This window comes from Trichechus manatus, unplaced genomic scaffold (assembly GCF_000243295.1).
Source record: "Trichechus manatus latirostris isolate Lorelei unplaced genomic scaffold, TriManLat1.0 scaffold00299, whole genome shotgun sequence".
Lineage (NCBI taxonomy): Eukaryota > Metazoa > Chordata > Mammalia > Sirenia > Trichechidae > Trichechus > Trichechus manatus.
Genome location: NW_004444235.1, coordinates 618,508 through 642,824, shown reverse-complemented (window position 1 = coordinate 642,824; position 24,317 = coordinate 618,508). Strand labels below are relative to the sequence as shown.

Genomic DNA, 24,317 nt, shown 5'->3' with positions numbered 1-24,317 from the left:
CAAGAGGATACAAAGTTGGTGCTGGGGAGTCCACGAGGAACCACTGCTTATGCATACTTGGGGCCTTCTCCCAGCTTTCTGCCCTCAACCTGAAGAGAAGCAAAAGGGCCCGAAGAGGGTAGGGAAAACAAAACTGCTAGATGGGCATCGCTGGATACATTCAAATGTGAGCTCACGATTATTACACTCCTGCCAGATGCTGAGTGGTTTTACATGGATTACATTGTTTATAACACAGCAACACTGTGAGCTAAATGTGATTATCTCCACTTCTTGAGGAGGAATCAAAGACAGAAAGAAGCTACATAATTTGTTCAACGGCCCAATTATGTGTCAAAGCTGGAATTTGAACCCAGATTAAACTCCAAAGCCCTCTTTAAACAACCATGACATGATGCCTTTCAATTTAGGAAATGAATTATGTGAGAAAAATGAATGACTATTATTCTCAAGTGTGACATTTCAGGAAAATGTTTGCATTCATGGTAAATTTGAATGGGAATCTTGTGGAGCCTTAATTAACATTTTGGGCATGGTTACTGAGCTGTCAACTGAAATGGAACTGGGAGTCATTTCTGGTTCCCACTGTTAACGTACGCTTTTTTAGCTGTCACTGAATATTACCCGTGTTTTCTACAAGGACTTACAGAATGTAGGTTACTGAAATCTTTCTCCAGAGACCCCAGTCATCATTCCTCCTCACTGATTCTGCTCTCTCTCTCTCTCAAACTTGAACTCACTTTGAAGGTAGGGGAAACTTTGAAGCGATAGCCATGATGGCATCACAGTCATCACAGAGAAAACATTATGTTCAACAGCTTCCCAGGAGTACACGAGTCCTTCAATTTTCTATTTCTGCTTCTCATTGGAAACTGTTAATTACACTACAGACCATTATAAATATGAGAGAACTAGCATCAGTAATAAAGAGCCTTAGATACAGGGAGCCTATTCATTGCCTATGAATATCTGAAGTAGAAGTAAATTTAATAATTAAATTTGGCAATTATTTCCCAGTGATTTAAACTAGTATAGTCATGTGTCGTATAACATTCAGTTAGGCAACACCTGACAGCATATATGTCCGTATACATTTGTGCTCCCTAGGTTAGAACGTCCAGCTTACGTACAACCCGTAGTTATGAACCATCTCCCGTAAAGACTAGCATATTAAAAATTCTAGGCACATACAATGGTTCATAATAACAAACGGGCGCTGCTTTGCCACCCACATCAAAACATTATTATTATAATTGTTGTATTATTATGTTAAAGATATTTTAGTGCATCTGGAAGTGTTTCTTTAATGTTTTTTATGCATAGAAAGGTACATTATATACTATATACTATTGTAGGGGAAAAAATCACAAAGTTTAGTAAAGCAAAAAGAAAGTTTTATTCAGCATATATTCAAAACAGCAAAAATGAGAAGTGGACAACCATGTTGCCAGAGATAATGTCTGCCTGAATCCAAAGAAATATTACAGAGTAGACAAAAGTAGGAAAATGGACAAGCAAGCTGCCACAGCCATGTCTGTCTGAGTCCACAGAATAAGCAAGAATGGGAAAACAGACAAGCATGCTGCCACAGCCATGTCTGTCCAAGTCCAAGGAATGTTACAGAGTCACCAGTATATATTAACATTACAAAATGGACAAAACCATTGAAAGCTTCACCTTTTCACAGATTGGCTAAAAACTGTGATCCTACATTTTGAATCATCTTTCTTAGCAACCATTGGTACAGGTTTCAGTAACAATAGTCAGGAGGGTCTTCATCGGTCCAACAAATTTTCTATTCACTAAATGCTAATAGAAAAAGATAAGAATGGAAAGTCTTTTGTGTTCTGGTTGAATGGTTTATTTGAAAGGTTCCCTAAAACATATTTTCCGAGATTATCTTAGCTATAGTCTTTATACCTCAGGGCCCAGTTAATGTGTCCTTGTAAGTCCTTGTGAGTCCAGCTCCAGATGGGTCACATTCTCTGTGCTCAAGGACAGGGAATAATGATTCCAATATTATTTCCTAAATCATTCCCTCCTTTTGATCGAAGATTGGAGATAACACATTGATGATCAATACCTGGACTTAGTCAAGCTCATAAATGGTGGCCATTGCAGGCTCTTTAAATTCACGGTGCAGATCTTCCATGGATACCATTTGCTTCTTCACCAGGATCTTAAGTAAGATCAATTGCTGGGAGTGAGTGGACTCAATGTGCATCAGCATCTTAGCCTGAGGCTTCTTTACCTTTTAAGTGTGTAAGACAATATAAGATAAATTTTATTATGCCTAATACTATCAGGATACAGACTAAAAATATTACTATCCCTTTCAGTAGTGATCTAGCCCATGTACTTATTCTTGATGGTAACCAACCAAGTAAATCTGGTGTTTGTAAGAGTGTTACAGTGTGTAACCAAGTAGCTTGTTGTCTAATTCTATGTATATCTTGTTCTACTTCTCTGTGTTATTTACCCAAATGCAACAAGAAGTATTTGCTACACCACATGCTATACTTTCTCGGACTAATAAAAATCTAAGGCTATTCTGTTATCTCATGTTAGTTTGGTTTATAAGGTTAGAGATCACAGTTGTGTTTCCATCCCCTTAGAAAATTTGTCTCTATTTGGCCCATAATGATTGGTAAATTTCTTAAAAATTTCTCCAATTCAAATATACTATAAATAGGAATTAAAGCTACCAACAACACCCTGAGTGTTGGATCAATGAGTTTTCTTCTGACTTTCATTTTACAATGTGTAACAATTTAACATTACCTATCTAATATTTACTAGTATCATTACTATAAATATCTAAAGGTAAACCTAAAATTCTCAAAGTGCATTGCCCATACATTCATCAGGAATCTAAACAAGAGATTGCTCACGTAAATTCACTGTCAGTTGGAAAGGGATCATCTAAATTAGTATATTGGATCAACCACACAAAAACATATACCCATAAAGAGCACTCAAAATTTGTCTAGAGAAAACAGAAAGTATAGAAAAATTTACATGTGACAAACAAGTTTTCATTAGAGAACTAATGATTAGCAAGATAATACAGGATGGACTTCTCCTGTTGGATGTATCCAGTTAATCTATCTAAAGTATACTAAGTGTTCTTCCCAAGGGCAGGCTGCCCCTCCTTGATTTACCTATGAACAAGCATGGGCCACTTTCTCAGAAGCAGAAGTAGAACCTAAGACAAAATAGAGTCTGAGCCATAAGGTTGATTTCTTGTGAGAATGTGGTTTCTTTAAGATATGTAATTTTCTGCATATTAAGGGGGTGACAGTTTGATTAAAACATTAGACAGGTATGTCAAACAATATTGTCTTGAAGACTAATTAAACTAATTACTGATTTACCCTAAACATAGCTCTCAGTCTGATCTTTGGAGTCAGTTTCACAAAACAGACTGAATTCTTCAAAAAAAGCAAGACACCCAGAGCAAACTGGTCTTACTAGTTTATCTGGACCATTGTTTGACTCAAAGTGGCTTCAGGAACCAGTGTTTTTCTCAAAGCTCAAGGTTCAAAAGGACACTTAAAGGTGATGGCCTGCGTGGGTTGCCCCAACCTCCATGAAAGCCAGAAATCTGGATTCCAGGAGAATTACATACAACCCTTTCATGGTTCCCTCCTTTGTATCATGATCTTGCTATAGGATCTTTGATAAAAAATGCTCAATAAATGGTAATTGGGCACCAACTAACAACTAACCAACTAGCAACATTAGGCCAATTGTCTGAAATAACCAATGAAACCATGACTCTAAGTTCTTTGAACCAAGGAAACAAATCTTATGAGGTGTTTGTTTATACATAAGCAGCATCAGTAATTGCTTTTCAAGTGCCTCAGCAGCAACTACATTTTGCAAAACTTCAGCCTGAGTATTAATATAAATACAGCAACATTTATCTATTAAGGCACAAAACTGTTCCTTGAGAGAACTAATAGGAAATCTAATGTTATTCTAATCTGTCAAATCATACATAGCTCAAATTTCAGACACTTCTCTGGTTATGATATTTACAACTTTGCTAAGTTTACCAATAGGAACTTCTAATTCAAGAGTTACAATATCTAAACCCATTAATTAGATAATTTAGGAGATAAGTGGAAAAAAGTTCCTTATATCCAGAAAGTAGGGCCATAAAGCATTTCTTATTTCCAGAAGGAAAGACCTTAAAACATAAAACCCATATTATCCATTTGTTTACTCAGTCTTATGTAGTGAATTTCTGTTCCAGGTGTTTCTGGATCAGCTGCAGTCTTCGAACTCATCAGCTTCTGCACAAGAGTTCTGGAAATCCTTGATTGAGTCTAGTCAATCTTTTTCATAAGTCCAATATAGTCCATCTTTTTGTTGAGATATTGTGGTCAAACATTTTCACCAAATAAGCAAAGTAAAAACTTATCTGCAGATAACAAAACTTAATATGGCCATGATTAATTTATTAAAATAGTGAAAGATCTGATAGAAATTAATTACAAGTACAATGTAAAGGCCAAATAAAATCAGTTTAAAAACTTTAGATAAAAATATTTCTAAATATAACCCTTAACTGTATTTTTAAAGAACTTCAGATATAATACATAATGATTTTGAGACAAAATACCATGTAGTCAGGATATACCAAGAATATACCAAGATTATCAAATCTCTAAATACCTGAATAGTAATAAAAAAAAAAAAAACTTCATAGGTAAATGATGTGAATTCCTCGATCAAACGATTGGCTTTGATAAAGTTGCAACCAAGTTAGCAATTAAGAAATAATAATAAAATTATGACATAATATTATGTATTTACAGTCTAATACTAGGAAAAAAATAGAGGAAATACTAACACATAAATTTTAACCCAAAGAGAACCAGGCGTTTCTCATGATTTTAACACATTCCATGTAATTTATTAAATAAAACTTTTTAGCACTTTTCCTTTATAAAAAATATTTGGGCCTTTCCATGAAGTTTCAGAGTTGTCAGGAGTGTATTATAGGTTATCAAGAAACAATACTTAAGTTATTTAACCAAAGATCTTAACGGTAAAAAAAAATCTTAGCTTTCTTTATTTTTTTTTCCTAAAAGCCATGCAGCTTGGTTTTCCATTCAGGAATATTATTCTAATGAGAGGCCAAACCTTTGTCTTCGAGGCAGATTACACAAATAAATTAACCTTTTAACTCAAATCAAAGAAAATTTTGTTATTTTAACAGCAAAAAACCCAATTCTTTGTTTTATATGCTATTTAACATTAAAGCTCCTAAAAAATCTCATAAATTAAACGATTAAACTTCAGTCAGACACATAAAACTTTTGACCATTATCAAATAAATTTCTTTTTAATAAACCTCTTAAACGTTGTCTTTGTTGCATATCTCTTATAGTGTATCCCTTTAAATAAATGGCAAAAATGAACACACTTGTTAGCAGACCCATATATATATATGTATGTATATGTATATATGTATATATATATATAAATAAAATAATATAAGGATATGTATATATCCTTTCCGTTGTGGCATAAAAAGCAAAGGTATATAAACTTAAATTATAACAAATAACTATTAACTCAATTTAACATCAGTAAGTTACCTAAAAGGTCTTGGAAATTACTTCAAGCCTGCACACCATAAAACATAACTGTAATTGAAATAAAGGTTGTTTAAACATTCTAAGTTTTCATTCAAATTCTACTATTTCTCATATTTTTCCCAATCTAATTTTAGCCAGGAACCTCTTTCTATCACCGATTATCAGGATTTTGAATACTTTGGAGTTGTGATGTTTTATTGTTTGACTTGAAATAACTCTTTTTTCCCCCCTCTCTCTTAAAAGCAGATATTTTGGAAATATAGATTTTTAAAAAATTCTAATAATGTCTGTAACAAGTAGTATAATGTAAGCCATTGTGATGGGAAGGAAGTTCCAAGGATGTGGGAGAGTTTGGTATTTCTTGTGAATGGGCCTCAAGGCTGCTGCCTTCCTTGATCTTGAAGCCAATCTTCTAATGTAGCATCAATGAGAGCAAACAACAGGACAAGGATGGTGGTGAAAATTCATGAAAACGAGTTAGCAACCTGAAGGGACAGAAGACAAATAAAAGGCTTTAAAAAAAAAAACAAAATGAGAGTGGAGAGCATCTATATTTTCCAGTATATGTACTAGCAGTCTAAAGCTCAACATGCCTAATACCATGAGGGCTACACTGTCAGGCTGAGTTATTAACAGAAACATAATAACCAGGTGAAAAAAAGCTGTAGGTTGTATCAGTCTCTTACTGCTGCTATAACAGATTACCACAAACCTAATGGTTTAAAAACAATACAGATTTATTTTCTTAGCACTCTGGAGGTCAAAAGTCTGATATCAAGGTGTTAGTAGGGCTGCGTTCCTTCTTGAGTCACTAGGGGAGAATCCATTTTCTTGTGTTTTCTTTTTTCTAGAGGCTGTCTGCATTCCTTGGCTCGTGACTACCTTCTTTTCTGCCTATGACCTCTGCTTCTGTCATCACTTCTCCTTCCCTGACTGTGACCCTCCCCTTTATAAGGATCCTGGTGATTATATTGGGCCCACCTAGATAATCCTAGATAATCTCCTCATCTCAAAATCCTTAATTTAACCATATCTGCAAAGTTCCTTTTGTTATGTAATGTAACATTTTCGAAGGTTCAGGGGAATAGGATGTGGACAACTTTGAGGGCTATTATTTGGCCTCCCATCTATATATATCAGGGAGGTCATTACAGGTTCTCAGGCAAACCTGAGCTAATCTCCTTATTCAGGGGTAGAAGATTGTTTCTACTGGCAAAGAAGACTCGGTAGAATTTAGGGGTTCAGTGTCCTCAGCTTCATCAGTATCTGCCCATAGGTCCACATTCCAATTTTCAAGATCACATTTCTTCCCGTTCAATGTCCTTGCTTTCACATCAGACACCTCATGAGGTTGGAAATTCAATTTGCATTGTATTTCAGCTACTCATAGGATGAGACTCTGGGTTTGGTTTTCAGCAATCTCAGCTCTGTGCCTACAGGAGATAAGGCTTTCTTTCAGGGCACACATAACAACTTTCAGGTCATTTATGTGGTGCTTGAGCTGGGAATTTGAAGCCCGGAGCTCATCTTTCTTTCCCTACTTTGTCTATTGAAACTAGGAGCAACCGGCCAATGTCATTATACTCTTCAGTTTTAAAAAATGTTCTAACATATCAAATACATGATCACCCAGAACCTTGTCTCTTGTAAGTATTTGATTAGGAGTATCCAGTGGTGATATTTTGTTTTTCTGTACTGCTACACCATGCCAGAGACTAACAGTACCCTCTTTACTACTGGAAACAGAGTCTTTGATGTCTTTAATTCTAAACTAGATTTGAGAACCAATTCCAGAAACCTCCAAAACCAATTCTCAAAACCCATCCTTAAGATTCTGCTTCTCTAAAACCACTTTGTATATTATATATCAGTTGACAAGCTGGAAGTTCCAGTAGTCTTGTGTCCCAAATCAGTAAGTGAGGCAATCAGGAAAAAGAAGGAATTCTAGCAGACGTCTACTGTATTTGTAAGCTAGAGGCAGAATCCTCTCTAGAGGAATCCTCTGGTTTTGCTTTTAAGGCCTTCAACTCATCGGATGAGACCCTCATTATGGAGGGTAATTTGCTTTACTTAAGGCCAACTGATTTAAATGCCAATCAAATGTAGATATTTTATTTTTTCTCACTTTTTATTGTTGTAAAAATATATATATAACACAACATTTGCCAATTCAACATTTTTTACATGTACAGTTCAGTTACACCAATTACATCTTGTTGTTCAACCATCACCAGTGTCCGTTGACAAGTTTTCCATTACCATAAAAAAATAGTCACTGCTTCCTAAACAATGACTTCCTATTTCCCCCTCCCTGCCTTCCCTGGTAACTACCAATAAACTTTGGTCTCTATACACTTGCCTTTTCTTGATACTTCATATAAGTGGAATCATACAGTACTTGTTCTTTAGTGATTGAATTACTTCTGTAAATACTTCATTGCAACATCTAGACTAGTGTTTGAACAAACAAATGGGCACCATAGCCTAGTCAAGTTGATACGTAAAATTAACTGTCACACACTTGGAATAGTGTTTTCAATACTGGGCACTACATTTTAAGGAGGGAATTGATAAATGATGTTACACAGAGCAGAATAACCACAAATCATTGATTCACTTGATAAATATTCATGAAGTGTCCACTATGTGCCAGGCACTGAGCAAGGAAGGCTCTGGGGATACAAGTAAGAGCAGGATGAGGCTGTAGAGTATAGTGCTTCTGAGCTAGGATTTTGAGTCTGATTACCTGATTCTGAATGCCAGCTCCATAATTTATACATTGTGGGTCTAAGCAAATTACTTAGTCTATCTGTGCTTCAACTTTGTCACTTATGAAATTGGGATGAAATTAATAACTATCTCATAAGTTTCTTGTGAAGACTAAATGAGACTCTTGAAAAAGCCTTTAGCACACTGACTGGCATAAACAGTTCAATAAATGTTGGTGTTGAGGAGGAGGGAGAAGGTGATTAAAGTAGAATCAATTTTATCTTTCGAACAAACCATATCATTAAAGGGCTACATACTTATCCAGCCATTACAACTAACAGTACAAGGCATCCTGAATGGGGTAAGTTGCCTGAATTAACTATATAACCACTTTTCAGAATTAATTCCTGCATAAGGATTAATTGGCTAATGTCTAAAATTTCTACAACTCTAAGGTTCTGTGATAGCAAATTTTCTAAGTAATGCATTAAACTATATATAGGTAAACTGGTTTGCTTGCTATTGCAAAAAATTCAGTCAAGAGATATTTAGGAAAATGTGCCACTAATAACAATAATAACAATAAATTAATAAAGTCCCTGGGTGGCAGAAATGGTTTAAACGCTTGACTACTAGCCAAAAGGCTGGCAGTTTGAACCTACCCAGAGGCGCCTTGGAAGACAGGCCTGGTGCTTTCAAGAGGCCACAGCCTTGAAGAGCCTATGGCACAGTTCTACTCCACATACATGGGGTCACCATTAGTAGGAACCGACTCGATGACAACTAACAACAACAACAATAGCAAAAGAATATGTGACCAAGTTTATTTATGTGGAAGAGAGAACTATCCCCCCGGTTTCTGCTAAAAATCCCTTTAGACCACATTTTCTTAAACACTTTTGTTGTTATTAGGTGCTGTCAAGTAGGTTTTGACTCGTAGTGACCCCATGTGACAGAGAAAAACTGTCCCAGAAGGTTTTCTTAGTTGTAAACTTCATGGAAGCAGATCATCAGGTCTTTCTCCCACGGAGCTGCTGAGTGAGTCCGAACTGCCAAGCAGCGAGATCTTAATAGTTTGTACCACCAGGGCTCCTAACAAACTCCTTGAACTCCTCACCCATCAATTTTCTCTTGTGTCCTCTCTAGTCTGATCCTCTTTTTGAGTCAGGATGAATTGAAATAGTTTGCTGGCCCATGTTAGTTTCTGGAAAGGGACAGCTACTCTGAGGTAATGGTAACACAACTTTTCTCTCCTCACATTGCTTCTCTTTAAAGAATTTGCATGATCTACGCCTGGATTTATATCCGAAAGGAGCAGCATCCTTGTTAACATTTATTGAGAATATCAGAAAAGGACAAAACATTTACAAGCACTCTTTCTTTAAGAACTGGACTAAGCGAGCAAATTTAATCTGTCATCTCCAAGTCTAGGGAATAATGTCAAATCAAACTTTAATTATGAAGTCTAAGAGAGTAGAAACAGAAGGAGCGTTCCCTTTCCTTAGGCCCTCTTCCAGTTAGAAGGTGAGGGTTTCCAGAAGTCTGCAGCTATGTCAACTATCTATATGGAGTTTACTAGACTTAAACACAGTTGCTGGACCTACTATACAGGGCAGTCCAGGCAGAGGGGATGGCTTGTGCAAACACTCCGGGTGGGAATAAACTTGGCACATGCAAGGAAGAAGCAGCAGGTCAGTCTGGCTGGAGCATATCATATGAGAGGGAGAGTAGTAGGTGAGTAAATCAAAGAGAAAGTAGGGGCTAGATCGGGCATCATGGGAGCCTTGAAGACAAGGATAAGCGATTTGGATTTTACTCTAAAAGTGAAAAGAAGTAACTAAAGGATTTTAAACCAGGACTGATGTAATCTAACTTGTTTTTAAAAGATCACCCTGGGTGTATCTTTGGCTATGTTTATTTTCACCAAAAAAAAAAAAAAAAGATCAAGAAGGGAGAAGGTCGACATGTCGTGGGGTTGTTAACCAATGTCGTAAAACAATATGTGTACTACTGTTTAATGAGAAACTCTTTGTTCTGTAAGCCTTCACCTGAAGTACAATTAAAAAAAAAAAAAAAAAGATCACCCTGGGGGCTATGTAAAGAAGGAGTCATAATGAAGCAAAAGTGGAAAAAGACCAGGTAGGAGTCCATTACAGGGGTTGAGGCACAAGACGGTGGTGGCTTAGACAAAGGTGGTAGCAATGGATATGGAGCCCTGTGCCTTTCTAAATTTCTCTTAAATAATATAAGAAGTCAAAGAGCAGTGTGATGGTTAACTTTATATGTCAACTTGGCTAGGCTATGGGTCAAGTGGTTTGGGCAAACACTTGTCTAGTTGCTGTCATGGAGTAGTCACATGTGATTAAATCAGTTGACCATGTGTAGAGCAGATTATCTTCCATAATGTAATCTAATGTAATTACTTACATGGAATGTAATGCAATCTAATATAATTGATCAATCAGTTGAGATCATACCAGTGTAGGGTGGATTATGAACCTAACCATTCTGAGTTATAAAAAGACCAGAGTAGACACAGACACGCACACACACACACACACACACACACACACACACACACACACAGAGGAAGACAGATGACATGTGAGGATCCTCTATAAGCAAAGGAATGCCAAGAATCACTAGCAGACATCAGAAACTAGGAGAGAGGCTAACAGAAGGAATTGACACGGACAAGACCCTGATTTAGAATTTTAGCCTCCAAAACTGTGTGAAAATAAATTTCTGTTCTTTAAAACCAACTCTTGTTCTTTTGTTACAGAAGCACGAGGTGTCTTAGTTATCTAGTGCTGCTATAACAGAAATACCAAAAGTGGATGGCTTTAACAAAGAGAAATTTTTTTCTCTCACAGTCTAGGAGGCTACAAGTCCGAATTCAGGGTACCAGCTCCAGGGGAAGGCTTTCTCTCTGTGTTGGCTCTGGAGGAAGGTCTTTATCATCAGTTTTCCCTTGGTCTAAGAACTTCTATGCACAGGAACCTCGGATCCAAAGGACAAACTCTGCTTCCGGCACTGCTTTCTTGGTAGTATGAGGCCTCCCTGTCTTTCTGCCTTCTTCTCTCTTTTATCTCAAAAGAGATTGACTTAAGACACAACCTAATCTTGTAGATTGAGTCCTGCCTCATTAATTTAACTGCCTCTAATTCTGCTTTATTAATATCATAGAGGCAGGATTTACAACACATAGGAAAATCACATCAGATGACAAAATGGTGGATAATCACACAACACCGGGAATCATGGCTTAGCCAAGCTGACACACATTTTTAGGGGACACAATTCAATCTATAGCACTAGGTAACTAAGACAACCAATAAGTCTAATATGAGGCAAACTCAGGCCCTTATAGAATAACAAGTAACATTTTGAGAAGTATAAATTATGCCAGACAATTTTTTTATTAGATAGAATCACCAATCACTTTAATTAGGAAGAAAAGCCTCAGTGAAAAGTTCTGATTCAAACAGTTTTTTGGATCCTCACTATCACAATGTATCTTGGACAATTCATAAAATTGTTTAATTTTTAGGTGTTCCCAGTCTTACGGGTATCTAGTTTGGTTCCCTTGTTTTGTAGGTAAGAAAACTGAAGTGAGCTTCAGCATGATGAAGATCTTGTCCAAGTTAAACTTCTGGAGAGTATTTAGATTCTTCAGTGTTACAGAGGTTTTTTTGCATGCAGGCAACAAACTCATTGTTTAATATTCAACTCATTAATCTCATATACATAATAAACAAAATTTTGAAATTTGGGACTAGGAAGGTTTTTTTTTTTGTCAGCTCAATATTCTTTCTACTCCATTTTGTGCTTCTATTTATTTCTTCTTCAAGATGGGTTTGGATAATAATACCTGTCAAATTCCCAGTAGAATGTTTTGGAGAATAAAGACATTAGTATACATACACTATACAGAATACTAAATTGAAACCTTCAGAGGCTCAAAGCCCCAACGTATTATGGAGCCCATTTCCAATATGTAATCCTATATAAAAATAACACTAGTCCATAATGTAAGAGGAAGGAAGATCAACAGGATCCTAATTTTTCCTAAGACTTCTTCTATAGTTTAAAAATATAAGCACATCAGCTTCTTCAAAAACTGTTTGGTGCTTCTGTTTTTCTGGTAATCTAATAATATACTTAGTGTACCTTTTGGATCATCCAGTTCTAATTGAGTGCCTACTATGTGCCAGACACTGTACTTTATGCTGGACTACAAAATAGAGTGATATAACAGAGAATGAGTGGTGGGCTACTTAATTAGGTTGTCAGAAAAGTTTTCTCAGAGAGTGGAGTGGCTTTTAAGTTGAGGCCTAAATGATAAGCTGAGGCTTTTAAGTCGAGGGCCAGCTAGACAAAGATCAGGGGAAAGAGCAATACAGAAAGATGAAATCCAGAAGAAACAGGATCCTGGACATCAAGAAGCCCACTCTCCTGCCCCCAGTCAGGGAGACAGACATGTAAAGAGCTGATTTTAACACAGTATGGTTCCTACTGTACTAGCCATAAGAACAGAGCATTCTGAGAACCCAGCAGGGAAGGTGTTGTTAATCAGAGTTAAGAACTATGGAAGGGCTGTGTCAAGCAGAGCATATAAAGATGTAGAGTACAACTGTGAAAGTCTAAACCTTGGCTTCATCAGAGATGGCTGTTAATACAGATTGCTGGGCTCTAATCCATATTCACTGATTCAGGATCTCTGAGTTGGCTGGCTAGGGGTCTATGTTTTTAACAAGCAACTTTTGTGATTCTGAAGTGAGACATTTTGGAACACTGGTTTAGAGAACAGGCCTTGAAGGCAGAAAGATGACTTGGGCACACTCCTAAGTGCTTCTAAACTTCACTTTGTTTATCTGTGAAATGAAGATTATAATACCATCTCCCTCATTGGGTAACTATGAGGATTAAACAGGGCACTGGGTCCCACTGTAGGCAGAGCTGATACCAGAGGATTTGCTGAATGTCTATGAAAGAAGCAATTAAACACCTCAAAGAAAACTGGAGATTTACTCTCAGGAAAGACCGAGCCTGAAGGGCTCTGGGTTTGGATATAAGCCCATAAACACTCCTAGCCCCAGAGAAACCCTCGTGCTGAGTCAACTGTCTCCCTGAGGGTGTGTTTGTGAAGTCTTATCCTGTAGGACTATTATAAGAAAAGTATAGCTTTGATCATAATTGAGTAAAGAACCAACTAAGTTGTCCCAGAGCTCACTGAACATGTCTTGGGAGCTTGCCTTTTAAAGGAAATGACAGTGGCAATGTTACAGCTGTCAGAATAAGCAAGGGAGACTGGAAAAGCAACATTCAAGTATGGGGAGGAAGCCAGTTTCCACTAGGGCAAAAGGACAGTGAACAGCTGCGAAGTTGTCAAATGTTTGTAGGAAACAGCTGGCTTTGCCTCACTGTTGTTTTTCTTTTCTATTTTTACTTCCTCCTTTAAAATTCAAATTGATTTAAAGGACTTTCCTTCTCTAGACCCAACCCTAAACAATTCTAAGAGCTCCCCCCAGAGAATGCCATCTTGTTGAGAAAGGGAAATCCTGGGGAATTTAGGGAGTTGTTGGGCAGGGTTTGGCAGTGTGACCCTAGGAGGTGGGTCAGGACTGGGAAATGATGGATTGACTCAGAACTCTTCTACAGTCTACACAGCCTGAGAACGGCTCCTTGCAAGTGACAGCTGAGCCCTTTCCACATGGTTAGCACTCTGACAAGCCTTGAGCAAGGAAGAAGGGAATGATGTCCTCCCCTTAACAATAAAATGGCTTATCCCATCCTAAACTAACTACCCACAAACCAACAAGCGACCAAACAAAACCACATACTTTGGGATTAGCACCAAAAAAGTTATTTTCAGAAAATGGTCAAGGTTATTTGTAGATGTGCAAAAAAAAAAGGCCTGTCCTTTTAGCCTCCAATTCATTCCAACCATGGATAAAATGCTGAAAATTCGTTTTTGGACTGATTTCTTTTCAGCTCTACTTGTTCTTCATAGAGAGAGTTCTGGTAAAGAATTAGTTTCCCAGTATTGTAGTGAGAAGGAAGATGGGTCTCAGATTTCATACTTTGTGATATGAAGAATGGTAGCAGGATGATGTTAAAGGAGTCATTCAGTCTTCAAGAGACAGTGAGGGGTGAGAGAAAGAGGAAGACCATGAGCTTTGGGGCCACCCAGGCCTAGGCCCAAATTTCCGTGGGGCTCTGTACTAGCTAGGCCGTTGAGCAAGATGCTTTCCCTCTTAGAGTTTTCTCTTCTGTTACGTGCCAGGCATGGTGCACTCATTTGGTAGCCCCCAATAAATGATCATTCCCTTGTCCTTGAGATTTAACCTGGGGCCAGTTATCTAGTCATCTAACTTATTGGAGGCCCAGATAGCTCTTTGTGTTGTCAAAGCAGGTAATGTTTATTAACAACTGAAGCTTTCTAACCAAAGTATCTCTCAGTTCAAAGCAGAAACTCATCCACCTCTTTATTTCTGTATAACTGATTAAAAAAAAAAAAAAACCAGTTGCCATCAATTTAATTCTGACTCGTGACAATCCTGTATGTGTCAGAGTAGAATTGTGCCCTACAGAGTTTTTAATTGTTGATTTTTTAGAAGTAGATTGCCAAGACTTTCTTTGGAGGCACCTCTGAGTGGGCTCGAACTTCCAAACTTTCAGTTAGCAGCAGAAAACATTAACCGTGTGTACCACCCAGGGACTCCCATGATTGGAATAGAGATCTATAATGTATGCTACTATATATATCTATACAAATATAATTTTTTAATAATAAGAAAATTTAAGTTTTAGCACTTAATATTTAATGGCTGGTTCTGAAAATACATTATTCTCTTTATTGGCAGTTTGATTTTTTTTATACATGTGCTGAATAACTGCAGTATAAAATAGTAAGCGTGTCTGAACAAGAAATCTATGAATGAAGAAAGATAAATATAACCTCCATAGTTTGTGACTATCATTGAAATAAGGGCATAAGAGATTATGGCAATCAGTATTAAATACTGCCATTGATTAGTAACATGATCCTAGTGGGAAGTTTGGGCCAGGAAATTTTCTAGAGAACATGTTGTGCTGCTCAGGTGATCACTGACTGCACTACTGATTTCTCAGGTAAGTGTGCAGCACATGCACACAACATTTGGTAGGGGTATGACCATCAGGGGCCACAGGATCAAAATAAGTTAGAGTAACAGCCACCCTTCGTTAAGTGCCTGCTATGTGCTCACAAAGTGTGAAAGAATGCCTCATAATAATTTCAATATACTATCAATTGGAGCCTTGGTAGTACAGTGGTTAAGAGCTCAGTTGCTAACCAAAAGGTCTGCAGTTTGAAATCCTGTGGGGGCAGTTCTACTCGGTCCTGTAGAGTCGCTGTGAATCAGAATTGACTCAGCAGCAACAGATTTGTCTTTTTTTTAAATCAGTTACTTTCCCAACATTTCTTACAGATAATAGATGCTGAAAGGTCCTAGCAGACCAGAGATTAGACCCCACATCTCACTCTTTCTACTACACCAAGAGGCTTCAGATAGAGAGAATGTAACATTATGAAATTAAAGTGGGCTCCCAAAACAGTATGTTCAGCAAATATTTCTTGAAGACCTGCCTACTTCATGTCAGGCCCTGATCTTAGTGCAGGGGATGTGAAGATGAATAAAACACAATTTCTGCCCTTACAGACCTCACGTTCCTGACTCCCAAGCAAATAACCACACTGAAAAGTGACTGATCCTGTAAAAGAAGCATGGACGTGCTTCTCTATAAATGCAGAAGAGAAAACGGTGGATTATTGGGGAGGGAGTTGTGGAAGCTTTCTGAGGTCAAGGCACATTTGAGGTGAGACTCATTCACCAGATAGACAAGATTGGTTGGAAGTAAGAATGAGAGAAAAAGGAAGAAAAGAGCATGGTGGTGTGCCCTGCAGGGTCATTAGATGAAATGGTGAACAGCTTTATGTGGCCCATGAGAATGGAGGAAGAATCAGTGAAAAGAGATGAAGGAAGAATGTACGATTTCCATAATATGAAGAACCATGGGCAACATGTAGGGAATTTGGAAGTTTTTCCTTGTCAATGTGGTACTTTTAAAGAGCTTAATAAGGGGAAAAATGGCTCACTTTGATTTATATTTTAGAAGGTACAGTTATGAGGGCCTCAACTAAGGCAGTGGAGTGTAGAATGAGGACATGTCCACAGATCTGAGATATATTTAGGAAGTAAACTCTGCATGGCTTGGTTAACAATGAGATGTGAGGAGTTAGTAGGTTAGGAAAAATTCAAGATAACACTTGAGTTTGTAGCTTCAATGCCTGAGTGGTATACAATGTTGCTTTGCTTATTTATTGCTGCATTAACAACCCACCCCAAAACTTAGTGGCTTAATATAGCAATCACCATCTTTGCTCATGATTCTGAGGGTTGGCTGGGGATCAGCGGGGTGGTTCTTCTGGCAGTCTTGCTTGAGATCTTTCATGTGGTTACAGTCAGATAGTAGATGGGGCTGTAACGCTGAATATAGATGCACTCATGCAAGTGCTTATTAAGCTTCTGCTTGCATCATGCTTTCTAAAGCCGCATTGGCCAAGCCCAGAAACAGATGTGGAAGAGGAACTCACAAGGGTGTAACTGCTAAGAAGCATGGTTCATTCAAAGTAAGAGTTTACCTCAAAGACTATAAACTGAGATAGGGAATAGAAGGAGAGGAATGGCTTTGGAAGGAAGAGATCATCACATCAGCTTCTGGTATGTTTGCATATCCCATATGCCTTTGGGATAGTTAGAGGGACTTGTCTATTAGGAGTCCCTGAGTGGCACGAATGGTTAAACACATAGCTACTAACAGAAAGGTTGGCAGTTCAAATCCACCCAGAAGTGGCTTGAAAGAAAGTCCTCATGATCTGTCTCCAAAGATCACAGCCATTGAAAACTCTGTGGAGAACAGGTCTACTCTAAAAGGCTTGGGGTGGCTATGAGTTGTAATTGACTCAACAGCAACTGGTTTGGGCTTTTTTTTTGGGGGGGTGGTCTATTAGGCAGTTAGAAATTTGGGTCTGGAATTGGAATTAGAGGGCGGAGATACAAGATAACAGGACTTGATAATTAAAGCCACAGGAATAGAGGAGATGATCCAGAGACAGTGAATAGAGAAAGGAAGGATGAAACTGAGGGACAGGAGACATGCCTATTAGGTAGGAGGGCAGAGAGAGAGAAGGCAAATGAAGTACAGAAAGAACATTGCTGTGTAAAGAAAGTCAAAGCAGGAGAGGTGAGCTTCACGAAATAGGAAAAGGGATGCTCAGTACTATAAAGTGCTGTGGAAAGATTGTGGTAATACAGGCACAGAAGAGGCCATAGATCTTGCAGCAGAACGTAAGAGTAGAGAGAAATGGAAAGTTGTTGAGAGATTGCTAAGCGTCAGGTGCTCTACCAGACACTATATAGGATCAATCATGATACATGTAAACAGCCCTGGTGGTGCATTAAGCATTTGGTTGCTAACCGAAAGGTTGGTGGTTCGAACTCACCAGGTACTCTGTGGGAGAAAGGTGTGACAGTCCTTTTCCGTAAAAAAGGACTTGGAAACCCTATGGGGCAGTTCTACTTTGTTTTATAGGATTGCTATAAGTTGGAATTGACTCTACAGCAATGGCTATGATACACGTATGGTTTGTCTGGGTGTGGAGAAGAGAGAAGTTTAACTTGGTGGGTAAGCAGGGTAGCGAAGAACATTAATTCTAGACCAAATTCCTTGTTGGGAATAGGAGTTCTTACAAAATCCTGCCAGTCTTGCCTCAGGACCCAGACTGGAGGCTACTTTGATCCCAGGACATCTGCCTAAAGTCATCCTCAACAGTGATTCACAGTCATGTGTCATAGCTCAGAATCTAGTGACGGGTAAGTTATTTTACGAACACTTCTATTTAATGTCTGTTAGAGAGATATTCTCTGCAGGGAGATTCAAGAAATTGATAAAAGTGGTTGCTCTAGGGAGGGGAAGTGTGTGATGAGGGGATGAGAGTGGGAGGGAGATCTATTTTCACTGTCTTCCTTTTTGGTACTGTATGAACTTTTAAAAAACTGTCTACATTTATCAGGTTTTTTTTTCTTAAATTAAGAAGACAAAATAACTGTTTGTTTGCATAGTAACAGACAGCCAACCACCAGTATTCTATTCATAGCTAAGCAGAACAAGTCTGTGAAGTCTTCTTTACTTGGTCTTCCTTTTAATCTACTTCGTGCCAAGGTCTTCACTGCTGGTAGAGGCCATTGTCAACACAGACCATGAGTCTGTAGGTCACAGACTTCTTTGAGAAGAAAGTTCTGGATGCCCTCCTGAGAAGAGTGTTTAAACATGTTGTTTCAAACACATTTTCTTACGTGTTTGGACTCCCTGAAGCCCATCTTTGGTGTCCAGGTTATGCACTTTTGCTCTGGCTGATGCCCAGTTGTCAGACTGGCGAGACCAGATCACTTAAGAAACCCTGCAGCTGGTTCAGAGTAGAGGCGCTTTGTTTCTCTTGGATTACAGACAAGAAGGTACAGACCAGGATATATCAGGATAGAACAAAAATCTGTTGGTAAATAAAGTTTGAATTCTGGAAAGCAGGGAGAACTTTGTATGTTAGACTAAGCAGACACTGATTTGGTCCCTTGGAAGTTAAAGTTTAAATCATGGCTCATATTCTGTCAATTTTACAGGAACTTACAGCAAGTATTTCTGGGTGCTAATCTGATCCTGGCTTGGATTTTACACTCCATGTTTTCCCTTGTCTCCAACTTCTTCATCTACTTGTTTTTAAATTTTGTATAATTAGGAACGGAAGGGCTATAATCAAGGTACATTTAAATGAAAGAATAATTCATTTTAATTATTTATTTCAAATGCTTAGCTGTCATAATTCACATTTGGTAATCTTTTGGTCCCCGTCACCTATTTTCATAATCTCTCCCACATATTTAATAGTAGCAGGCACTGTCTTACACTCTTTCTGTGTACCATCTGATTTAATCCTCACAACATCCCTATAAAGGTAGCCACTCATATTCCTATTTTGTAAATGGAGAAACTGGGGTTCTGAGAAATAAAGTTTCCTCTCAGAGTTTGCCAAGATCACACAAGTAAGTGTTAGACCCAGGATATGAACCCAGTGTGCCCCCAACCCCTACCTGATACTGTATTCTTTTCTATAGACATAGTAAATATTAAAATGTGCAGTTACTTCAAACACGTGTCAACCCCGTTTTGCATTTGCGGAAACTGACATTTAGAGAAAATGAGTTATCTGAGATCTCGTAGCTGGTTAGAGACTCAAACTGAGACTTTTTGACTTTAAGCTTAATGTTCTACAATCGAAGAAATCTGCAAACCAATAGCCACATGCAAAGGGAAATATAATTTCTTTGCTCTTTATGTTAGAAATCAAGTGGATGATACAAATAGGAAGGCTTTTAAACTTCCTTAAACAAAGATATAAACAAATTGCATTTTTGTTAACTCTTTAGATCCAAAGTATTTGATAAAAATTCATTCCTTTAATTTTATTTTGTTTTAGGTTAAAGTTTATAATGCAAATTACTTTTTCATTCAAAAAATTTATACACAGATTGTTGTGTGACATCAGTTGCAATCCCTGCAAAAATTCATTTTTTAAAATAAATGCATACTTTAATACATGAACACACAGAAACTAGCACCCAAGCAAAATAGTTCTACCCTGCTCCAATGTTTCTTTGTTAATGAATCAAGATATACAGAACTTAATTAGAAGAGTTTTATAATTGTGCTACAGTTGGATTTTGCAATTTGCTTTCATTTGTAAAGTCAGCATTTCAGTTATAATCATTTAAATAAAATCGGGGGCTATCCTGAGCATCTGAAACCATATCCACCTGCGAAGTGTCTGGCATTAAATTTCCAGAGTCTTTATTAAGACTATTTCACATCTTCAAATCATCTAACCTTCGTTTAGTCACTTTTTACCAATATAATGTCTAATTCTTTAGTGAGGGTTCTTTGAAGTCCTAGCAGAAAGCCCATACCAGCATTACATGTAACAGACCATCTGAATGAACAGAAATTCTGATGTGTTTAACTGCTCTTTCAGAAAGATATTTACATTGATAATTGTTGTAGGGTTCCTATAAATACAAATAGGGTATAAAATAGGTATGCTTTAAAATTTTTGCTTGGGGTGTGTGTATGAATTTCCTTTTAACTCTTTGGGTATTTTTGCAGCAGAGTAGTTAGTGCGGTTTAGAATTGGTGGGCTTTTGTTTCAAGAGCGTTTTTGAGCTCAGACGCCAGGAATGTATGAGAACAGGGCTACACTATAAATGCACTCTGATCTTTAGGCAAACAGAAACAACCAAATACATCTCTTTCGTTTGTTTAGCAACAGGTTTTTTGGTAGGATTTTTTAAAAATTACAAAATATTTCAAATTAACAAAAATTACAAAAATATCTAATGTATCCACCACCCAGTTTAATAAAATTGTAACTCTTTGCCATATCTGCTTCAGATTCTTTAAAAAAAAAAAATAAAGAAACAATAGTAATAGATACAGATCATTCTACAACTTGCTTTGTCCATTCAACACTATGTTTGAGATTTGTCTATGATGAAATAAACAGGTCTAATTCATTAATTTTAACCTCATCATAGTATTTCATTATATAAATAACCACAATGTACCTATCCATTTTCTAGCTAAAGAGTATGAGTTTGCTTCGAAATTTTTACTATTATGGATCGTAAGCCCTGAACATTCTGGTCCATATCACCTTGTGCTCATTTCTCTAGGCAAAGCCTAGAGTGGAGCTGATGGATCTAAGTTTATATACTTTTTCAGACCTTTTTTTAAGGATGGGAGTTGGCTGATATTTTCAGCTAGTTACCATTTTGAAAATGCCAAAATTTATTAAAATAGTCTAACTATATTTGAACACTCTTGCTGTTTTATTTTTATGCAGTGCAATTTACAAGTAAAATTAAGAATGCATTTTAAAGACTTTCATTTTACCAACCATTCATAGGATGAATCAAACATAAATGGCTTCAACTCACTCTGCCTTCTTTTACTTTCACTTTCATATTTAAATACCTTAAAACAGTTCAAGACTTCAGTTAAATAAGGATATAAAAGGTAGCAAACAGTTTTATGTTCGGAAGAATATAAAATAGAAGAGGCCCCAAAGATGAAGGAAGTGTCTGAGACAAAGAAGAATAAACCCCTTCATCAAGAGAAGATGCCAGAGCACCAAACTCAGAAAAAACAGGACAGGCCACTGAAGACAGGGTTTCGGGCATTTCCGCTAGCTCCAAGTGATCACTGTCAAGCTCCCAGTGAAGACTGTTTGGGTCATAGTTGGTATCTTAGATACTAAGTGCTGCTGTAATAGAAAAAACACAAGCGGGTGGCTTTAAAGAACAGAAATTTATTTTCCACTATTTCAGGAGGATAGGAGCCTGAATTCAACTTGTGGCTCTAGGGAGAGGTCGTTAGTATTCCTGGACTTTCCTTGGCATATGTCCTCTCCCTGTGTGTGTCTCTGAGTCTATTTTGCTCTTTGTGTGTGTGTGTTTTAGGTGAAAGTTTATAGCACAAGTTAGTTTTTCATTCAAAAATATATACACAAAATTATTTTGACATTGGTTGCAATCCCTGCAATGTGTCAGCACTCCCCCCTTTCCCTTTACATCCCACATGTCCATTCATCCAGGTTTCCTGTCCCCTCCTGCCTTCTTGTCTTTGCTTTTGGCAAGTGTTGCCATTTGGTCTCATATACTTGATTGAACTAAGAAGCATGTTCCTCACCTGTTTTATTGTTTATTTTATAGACTTTGTCTAATCTTTGGCTGAAAGGTGGACTTCAGGAATGGCTTTAGTTCTGAGTTAGCAGGGCATCTGGCAGCCATGGTCTCAGGGTTCCTCCATTCTCTGTCAGACCAATAAGTCTGGCCTTTTCTTGTGAATTTGAATTTTGTTCTGCATTTTTCTCCCACTCTGAGGGGATCCTCTGTTATGATCCCTGTCAGAGCAGTCGGTGGAGGTAGCCAGGCACCCTCTAGTTGTTCTGGGCTCAGGCTGGTGGAGGCTGTGGTTCATGTGGTCCATCAGTCCTCTGGGCTAATGCTTTCCTTGTGTCTTTGTTTTTCTACATTCTCCTTTGCTCTAAATGTGATGGGACCAACAGACGTATTTTAGATGACCCCTTGCAAGTTTTTAAGACCTTAGACGCTACTCACCAAAGTAGAACATTTTCTTTATGAGCTGTTATGCCAATTGACCTACATGTCCCCCGAGACCATGGCCCCCAGGCTTCAGCCCTGGTAACTCGGTCCCTCAGGATGTTTGGATGTGTCTCAGAAGCTTCTAAGGCTTTGCCTTGGTCAAGTTTTGCTGACTTACCCTGTATTGTGTGTTGTCATTCCCTTCACTAAATTTGACACTTGTCTACTATCTAGTTAGTGATTTCCCCTCCACACCCCTCCCCTCCCTCGCAACCATCAAAGATTATTTTTTTCTGTGTGTAAACCATCTCTTTGGTTTTTATAATAGTGGTCTCACACAATATTTTTCTATTTGTGATTGACTTATTTTACTCAGCATAGTGCCCTCCAGATTCATCCCTGTTGTGAGAAGTTTCATGGATTCATCGTTGTGCTTTATTGTTGCATATTCCATTGTGTGTAAGTACCATAACTTGTTAATCCAGTCTTCTGTTGATTGGCACTTAAGTTGTTTCCATCTTTTTGCTATTGTGAATAATGCTGCAATGAACTTTAGGATATATTCCTAGGAGTGGGATTGCTAGATCATATGATATTTCTATTTCTAGGTTTTTAAGGAGGTGCTATATTGTTTTCAATAGTGGTTGTACCATTTTACATTCCCACCAACAGTGCATAAGAGTTCCAATCTCCCCACAACCTTTCCAACATTTATCATTTTCTGTTTTTTGATTAGCGCAAGTAATGCCAAGGTGAGATGGTATCTCATTGTAGTTTTAATTTGCATTTCACTAATGGCTAATGATCGTGAGCATTTCCTCATGGGTCTGTTAGCTACCTGTCTTAGGCTGGGTTCTCTAGAGAAGGAAAACCAGTAAAACGTATAAATATATATAGAGAGAGATTTATATCAAGGAAATGGCTTACACGGTTGTAGAGGCTGGAAAGCCCCAAATCCGTGAGTCAGGCTGGAGGCTTCTCCTGACTCAGGTAGCTGCAGCGGCTGGTGAACCCAAGATCAGCAGGTTAGACAGCAGGCTTATGGCTCACAGGCTGTAGGGACCAACAAATCCCAAGATAGACAGACAAGATGACAGGTAAGCTGCTAGCTCAAGTCCCAAGAACTGTAGGTCAGATGAACAGGAGCCAGCTGCAGGATCCAGAGCGAGCAAAAGCCCACGAGCCTTGCCAGAAAGTCCACTTATATTGGATGCAGGCCACACTCCCAAGGAAACTCCATTTCAACTGATTGGCTACTTACAGCAGATCCCATCATGGAGTGATCACATTATATCAAATCTTATCGTGGAGGTGATTACATCATTATAGGACTGCCAAACTACATCATAACTGCCAAGCCTCTGAGAATCATGGTCTTTTTTGGTGAAGTGTCTGTTTATATCCTTCACCCATGTTTTAATTGGATTATTTGTCTTTTTGTTATTGAGGAGTTGAAGTATTCCATAGATTTTAGAGATTTTAGATCCTTGATGGCTATGTCATAGCCAATTTTTTTTTCTCAGTCCGTAGGTTCTCTTGTTACTCTTTTTGTGAAGTCTTTTGATGAGCATAAATGTTTAATTTTTAGGTGTCCCAGGTTATCTAGTTTATCTTCTGGTGTTTGTGCATTATTAGTTGTGGTTTGTATTGTATTTTATGTCATGCATTAGGGCTCCTAGGGATGTCCATATTTTTTCTTCCATGATCTTTATTGTTTTAGATTTTATATTTAGGTCTTTGATTC

The 24,317-nt window shown here is 37.8% G+C and overlaps 1 long non-coding RNA gene across 6 annotated transcripts in view; it reads left to right on the top strand.

Annotated features, from left to right (window-relative positions):
- The first annotated feature begins 15,031 nt into the window (after positions 1–15,031).
- LOC111819193 (uncharacterized) overlaps positions 15,032–24,317 on the top strand; it is a 61,277-nt gene continuing 51,991 nt past the window's right edge. For 5 of the 6 annotated variants that reach the window (XR_002822950.1, XR_002822949.1, XR_002822951.1 and 2 more), the window contains exon 1: positions 15,032–18,235. This is a non-coding gene — a long non-coding RNA (uncharacterized LOC111819193). The remainder of the gene's footprint in view (positions 18,236–24,317) is intronic. The other variant, XR_002822948.1, reaches the window with a different exon arrangement.